This window comes from Apostichopus japonicus, chromosome 11 (assembly GCF_037975245.1).
Source record: "Apostichopus japonicus isolate 1M-3 chromosome 11, ASM3797524v1, whole genome shotgun sequence".
In the NCBI taxonomy this organism is placed as follows: Eukaryota; Metazoa; Echinodermata; class Holothuroidea; order Aspidochirotida; family Stichopodidae; genus Apostichopus; species Apostichopus japonicus.
In genome coordinates this window covers 6,432,501-6,440,454 of record NC_092571.1, presented here as the reverse complement: position 1 = coordinate 6,440,454, position 7,954 = coordinate 6,432,501, and the positions used below count along the sequence as shown (strand labels likewise).

Sequence of the window (7,954 nt, the reverse complement as noted above, 5' to 3'; positions counted from 1 at the left end):
CTATCTATCTATCTATCTATCTATCTATCTATCTATCTATCTATCTATCTATCTATCTATCTATCTATCTATCTATCTATCTATCTATCTATCTATCTATCTATCTATCTATCTATCTATCTATCTATCTATCTATCTATCTATCTATCTATCTATCTATCTATCTATCTATCTATCTATCTATCTATCTATCTATCTATCTATCTATCTATCTATCTATCTATCTATCTATCTATCTATCTATCTATCTATCTATCTATCTATCTATCTATCTATCTATCTATCTATCTATCTATCTATCTATCTATCTATCTATCTATCTATCTATCTATCTATCTATCTATCTATCTATCTATCTATCTATCTATCTATCTATCTATCTATCTATCTATCTATCTATCTATCTATCTATCTATCTATCTATCTATCTATCTATCTATCTATCTATCTATCTATCTATCTATCTATCTATCTATCTATCTATCTATCTATCTATCTATCTATCTATCTATCTATCTATCTATCTATCTATCTATCTATCTATCTATCTATCTATCTATCTATCTATCTATCTATCTATCTATCTATCTATCTATCTATCTATCTATCTATCTATCTATCTATCTATCTATCTATCTATCTATCTATCTATCTATCTATCTATCTATCTATCTATCTATCTATCTATCTATCTATCTATCTATCTATCTATCTATCTATCTATCTATCTATCTATCTATCTATCTATCTATCTATCTATCTATCTATCTATCTATCTATCTATCTATCTATCTATCTATCTATCTATCTATCTATCTATCTATCTATCTATCTATCTATCTATCTATCTATCTATCTATCTATCTATCTATCTATATATAAAGGTAAGACAAACGGTAGTGGCAGGAACTTAATGGGGACTGATGAATTGAGTCCATTTGTTGGATTAGAATAATATTAGACAACTGATATTTAACCTTGATGATCCCCCAATGTTCATGGTCTTTCATGATGCACAAAAAAAAGAGAGACGTTAACATACACATTTGACCCTCATGATAAGTACACATCGTTTTATCGCGGTATGTCATGTGATCTCACCCACTACTGCACACTAACCGACCAAGTTTGACAGAAACTTTGTGTTCTTAATTCAAATATTTTTTTATATATTTTGTATGGTAATGCAATTACAAATTAGGTTTTTTTTTCCAAATCATATTTGCATAATCGTATGATTGGGCTATTTGCCAATCTAATTTGACGTGCTAACTTTGCTTAGCTGACGACACAGGTTATAAATAGATTTGGTAATCGTAGATATATATTAATGAACAAGCATATGTTACAGAACTTACAAAACCTTACGGCGTAATACTCTTGGAATTAAGCAAATTGTGACTTTCCTTCACCTAGAAATTACAGCTCCTTATATTTGAGGTAAGTTTAAAAATTTAAATAAAGATTAAATAAAATTAGGGAACAAAGGGTGATTTTAAATAGTTTGAGGAGTTGATAAATCAATATTTTCATTCCATATAGTAGGAAAAGGGGAAATGATCCTGCTTAAATTGTAAAATTGAACAAGAATTTGAAGAAACAAATAGGCAGTATAACAAAACACACAAATTATGCACTTATTTATCGATATAAATATTTTCGATGGCCAATATAACGACTCACTTTTTTATATCAACTACAAACGTTTGCCTTCATGTACTTGCTAAATATCACTTTTATAATATCAAGATACCAATAATATTATTCCACTGTAAAAACGACACTATTTTCGTAAGCACAATTGTTCTGAGTAAATAACACAGACGAAAAGCACCTCTTCTGTGTTGTCTTTTATGATTATAGATTTAACTGACATTGCAGATCGAAGAGATGGCTTTAACATGACACTGTAATATTCTCGCTGATTTGGCATACATAGTTATTATAATTAAACTTTCAAATACTGACAGTACAAATATCAACAAAAGAATAATAAGATTTTGACATTTTGAGTTCAAACTTGAAACACGTTTTTTTTCTCAATAATACGAAAATATTCCAGTCTAAATAGTAGGCTAGTAATAGGAATGATGCATTAAACCGACATGTTAACAATCATTAAAGTTATAATTAGTGAATCTTATGAATTCTAAATAGTTGGCAATATAGTAATAAGAAATATGCATTAAACCGATATATAAACAATCATCTAGGTTATAATTACTGAATCTTATAAATTCTAAATAGTTGGCTACAGTAATAGGAATGATGCATGAAACCGACATATTAACAATCATTAAAGTTATAATTAGTGAATGTTATGAATTCTAAATAGTAGACTATATTAATAAGAATAATGTATTAAATAATTTTAAATTATTTTTGAATTTAATTTTTAATCGGAGAGAGACATAGAGAGTGTAGGCTATAGTAATAATAATGATGCATGAAACCGATATATTAACAATCATCAAAGTTGTAATTATTCAATCTTATGAATTCTAAATAGTTGGTTATAGTAATAGGAATGATGCATGAAACCGATATATTAACAATCATCAAAGTAGTAATTATTCAACCTTATGAATTCTAAATAGTTGGTTATAGTAATAATAATGATGCATGAAACCGACATATTAACAATCATCAAAGTTATAATTTTTTCAATCATTTAAAAAAATTATTTTGAATTTAAGTTTTAATCAGAGAGAGACATAGAGAGTGGAGAGAGGGTGGGGGGGGGGGGTTGGGTGGTAACGTAGAGGTGATGAGAGAAACATTACATTCCACTATATGAACAGCAACAACCATCCATGGTAATGATTACTCATTAAACCTAAATTTGTGTAGTATTGTTAGGCTAACAGGTGGTATAAGATAGTCTTAACCAATAAGGTAAAATGAAATGTGTAATAAACTGCAACAAAACCTTTTAACATTCAATTCTTGAGACAAGAATGTTTGAAGTAGGTACTAAAAGGCTTACTGACATAAGCGAAATCGGTATACAGCTGCATCCATCTGTTCGTCAGATACCTCTATGTGAATACTACACGGGTTGATTGAAGTTACACCAGCTGTTTTCAAGTTTGTAAATAAATCATCTGTATTGTTCCATAATATCAGAATCCATTTAACTTAAGGACGGTCTCCAATAGTTTAGTATTTTTACTGTAAGCAACATCGTATTAGGTGAGACTGATTGCGCAAACAAACACCACCAACACAGTAGATATTTAGATAGAACAGCAGCTATTAAGATCTTTCGTTCAGTGAATTTAACCATTCACTGATCAGTGATTAACAATTTACACGAGGTTCTCCAATTGCAGTGTGGTTTTAGGTGCTCTCAAATTTCCCACCACACATATACAACAAACAATTTAGCATATATTACCAAACGTCATATTTATTATTATTTCTAGTGAATTCAATGAAATGGCACCCGAATATCTCTTCTTCCTACCTTTCGGAAAATCATTTACTTGGCGGATTAAAATCATCGTAGAATATACTAAAATTAAAACACTGTGTCAAGTGTGCCCTCCTATCGATGTTTTGCCCATGAAAGATCATCCATCTATGTCCCCATTAAATTTGAATGATGTGACCATCTCAACCTGCCACCACCACCAGCTCACGTCCTCGCCACACATATACAAACGACCCCCCCCCCCCCGATTCACATAAAAACACCAAAACTTTTTTCTATTGGATTAGCTATACAAGCGATGTCATTTACCTTTCTTCTACAACTCTCTATCTATACAACCCATGACTATTGGTCGCTGTTATTTGGTAATTGGTGACAGGAATTTCTTTTGTCCCATATCACCACTTGTCCAGGTTTAGACATGGACACACACAGAGACCCCCCCCCCCCTCCCCTTACATGTACACACTCACAAATACATACAGATTCACCGTTCCTTATCTGTCTTTACAAACACTTGTTGCATACTAGTAATATCTTCTTTGCTTTTATGTAAAATTTTGCGGTTTTCTACCTGACAAATTAATATGCCTGATGTATATTTGTTTCAATATGACGTGGATAATGTTTTTCATATCCATTGCTTGATCTGCATTGATAAATCAGTAGAATAATTTATTAATTATAATTAAATTTTAGACATTTCTCCTTCCAATTTCTTGGTACCGACTCTTTATCCATTTTTCGGATTCCACTTTTGATATATTATTGGTCTACAGGTCGACATACTATTCGACAAAACCAATCATGAAACTGTACGCGTTCTTATGGATCACACTGACTGGCTGCTATGCGAGTGAATGCTTAAGTAAGTATTCACTTAATCATCTCTATTAATCTCAATAATAATAATAATAATATTAATAACAATAATAATAATAATCAACAGTTATTTTTACGAAGCTTAAGCGACCACAACTGTAGGAGAAACCCGCAAGGGTTAATGGATTACAATTTGCACATCGTATGTATGTTATGGTTACATAAATACCGTATTTGGTCACGTATGGTTGTTTAGTTTGATTATTTCTGTTGCCAAGTTACAAGTCAGTGAAACGTCAATACTTAAAAGTTTAAAAGGTAAACGCTCCTTTGATATAACATTATATGGTGATCGTCCACTATACACTGTATACTATACACACAATTTTGTCGAAATCAGGATACGAAAATCATATGTTAAAATATTGTGAGAAAGGAAGCGTGCTAGGACATAAACAAGGTGGAGAGAGAGAGCGAGAGGGTGAGAGATGGGTGGAGGCAGAGACAGGCGGAACATGGAGGGATGGAAGTGAAAATGGAGGTGTGGGGTAGGGTGGGTTGGGAATGGTGGATGATCTTGTTCACTTTCGTGGCCTTCGACGTTTTATTGTTATGTAAACGTTCATACCCCAATATCGTAGATGGGTTTGAGGGTTTCGGTCATTTTGGTGTACGTGTCATGACCAAATAGCTGTTTTTTTTATTAACGTTTCTCGTCTATAACCAAGGATTTTGTACCTATATTGTCATAGTAACGTATGCCCTACATCATATGCCCTTGCTCACATCAAATGTGAAGTCCATCGATATTATTGTTTATCATTAGATCTAAATTTCGCCTCACTGAGCTCAAATTGACTTTTTGACCTAATTTGATCATGTAACATTTGGTTGACCTGATATCCTTCATGTGTTTTGGCCGTTTGTCATTTCGGTATATGCGTAAGGGGGGGGGGGGCGTAAGGGGTGGGAAGTGTCGTTTCGCGAACTACTCCTTCACCATCGGTTAACTTCAAACACTTAGTGTGTGCTCGGTCATTGGATCTAGTGCCTACATAGGTTCAAAGGTCAGGGGTCATTTTGATCATTACGAGCATACCAACGCGGGAAAATGGCTTCTATAGAAACCCATTGATAGCAGATCATGCAGTTGTTTTAAGTTGATATTAAAACTTTTGTATAACTTAATATAGTTTTGTGTATTTAGAATATTAAAAATAATAACATGCATGATAGCATGAAAGTAGAGAATGAACTATTTGAAATGTGAACTGTTACAATTATTCTGTATCACTCTTTTGTCTTGATCCTTACAGAGTTCCCATTAAGCTGCCTGAAAAGTGCGTATATTATCTTCAATATTTTCATTCATTATATGAGTTTAGTAGCCATCTTTAAAAAGAGAAGGGAAAAAAGGCTAAATGGTTCACTTTTTCATTTCCTTTCCTTGCTAAATCCGTTTGTTGAGAAATAAATCATGACAGTTAAAAGTGCCATTTTCTTGAACAGTAGAAAAATGTATTGAAAAAGTGCTGCTTTGGCCGTTTTTATGAAAAATATTCAAAAGTAGATTTTTTTAGAAGTGCTTGAAAAATGTGCAATGCTCTCACACAGCGTATATGTAGATACCCACTTTAATAGTAATAACCTCGGTAACCGTTATATTCGTTACATATATTATCTAAATCTACCAACACCACAGCTATTTTTCCTTATTTGTATTCTTCACTCTAACCGTATGAATTCACAATATCAGCTCATCATTTCTTTACGTCATTGTAATTCCACAAGTATTTTTACATTGTGTGAAAATTAATGGCGTATATTTTATAATGAACAGTAGGTTTTGTTGAATTATATAAGCAATGTGATTGTATAGTTGTATAGCCTTTCAACAGTATTACAGTGACTTCAAACCATTCCCTTTTCCCTGTTTTTTCAACTGTCTACAGACCTGCGTGATGAATGCAGTATGTTAATATCAATTGATTGTATTTGTAGTGGCTTTCTTTGTTTCTTAGAATGCCTTTAGGCAGATAGTACAATCGTTAAAACGCTCCACTCTCACTCTATGTTGTATTTCTGTGCACTGTTCATAAAAAAAATGCCTCTTAAAAACACGAGGATCATTAGTTAAAGTGACTGGTCTACTAAGTCTAACAGATCATCAGGTCAATTCCTCAGATGTAACACAAAGCTCAAAAGGAAAACAAAAGGCTTTCATCAACTCAAATAACATGCCACAATGCACTTAAAACTTGTCACGAACTATTTATGATGGATGTCACTAGAGGGTGTTTATGTATAAGGTTAAAAGAACATGCTTTCGTTTGGCTATTAGAATTTGTAAAACAATGGCTTCACTTTAAAATTCCAGACATGCTCTTCACGACGTCATTATCAATCTAGCCTTAAGGGACCACCAGAGAATTAGAATTTATGAGACTAAATAATGTGAAATCTGCAATAGCTTGCGCCAAGAAATATTATCTCTTAACTTTTTCTTTTCTTTTCTATAACGTATGAAGATTTAAATTTTGCCTAAAGTTATCATACGTTAAGTGTGACTCAACCTATATGACATTGTCGCGTTGGAAAATATCGTGCCTGCATACTGTAATCTGTTACACTAGTATACCAATTACCTACCAGTTCATTCAATATGAATTTAAAAGGTTTGCGAACCAATCAGAAGCTTTGCACTAAATTTTAAACACAAGGTCGCTATTAATTAGAAATAGCCAAAGAGTAATAACCAAATTGATTAATTCAGTCACTATGCTATTGGGAAATTCTGCAGAATGGAGCCGGGGTTGTTGTGCAGTTCACATTTTTATATTAAATAATACCTTGTGCTCTGTGTGTGTGGCGGGGTGTGGTGCAGGAGAAGCTATGGATATCGAATTCGAATGTTGCCTTTAATATAAGTCTCGCAAACTTAAACGTTGGAGGCTTCAATCAAATGGTTTACTTCCTTACCCCCCCCCCCCTCTCCTCGATCTACCCCACCCTCCAAAGTCTAATCTAATATAATTTAGAAATGTTTCAAACGAATATTATTTGTTATGGTTTTATGGTTAATTTTTTCCTCTTGATTATGACAGGCATCTACAAACTCTGTGACTTGAGTGCGTAAAGTCTTTTAATAATTTTATTATTAGTAAAGCTATTCAAGTTTATCATTTGAAAGAAGACGGTTTGATTATTCGAAACAAAATAATATAAAAACATTGCGAAATATTTTATTAAATTTCACGTCTTGCATATAAATATTATCTTTCTCAATAATATATTTAGAAAGTGAATTTCCTTCCTGGATAAAATGTTTACACATCTTCAAAGGTGGTGTAAAATAGAGATATTGAATCCTTGACAAATGTAATATTTGTATAGATATTCTCTACGAGCGATAAACCAAATATTGATTAGTATATAAATAAGTGTCCTTAAAGAATTGTCTGGTAGCCCTTAGAAGTTACCTTAAAATACAAAATACGATAAATTATAGTCCAAACATGTTTTCAAAATATGAGAACGCTAATGTTGCGTTTGACAGAGAAACGATTTTTTAATCTTGTAGGATGGATATTTCAAGTATACTTTTGAACAGTACAGAACGTGACGTCATATTCGCAAATGCAGATTGCGACATAACCCACACTGCATACAGTTCCTGCAGTGATCACAACATAAACCGCG

At 32.5% G+C, this 7,954-nt stretch overlaps 1 long non-coding RNA gene across 1 annotated transcript in view; it reads left to right on the top strand.

Annotated features, from left to right (window-relative positions):
- Positions 1-1,344: 1,344 nt before the first annotated feature.
- The window catches only part of LOC139976483 (uncharacterized), an 11,387-nt gene continuing 4,777 nt past the window's right edge, over positions 1,345-7,954 (top strand). Inside the window, exons 1-5 of the long non-coding RNA XR_011796185.1 lie at positions 1,345-1,440; positions 4,213-4,301; positions 5,572-5,595; positions 6,208-6,225; positions 7,360-7,383. This is a non-coding gene — a long non-coding RNA (uncharacterized lncRNA). The remainder of the gene's footprint in view (positions 1,441-4,212; positions 4,302-5,571; positions 5,596-6,207; positions 6,226-7,359; positions 7,384-7,954) is intronic.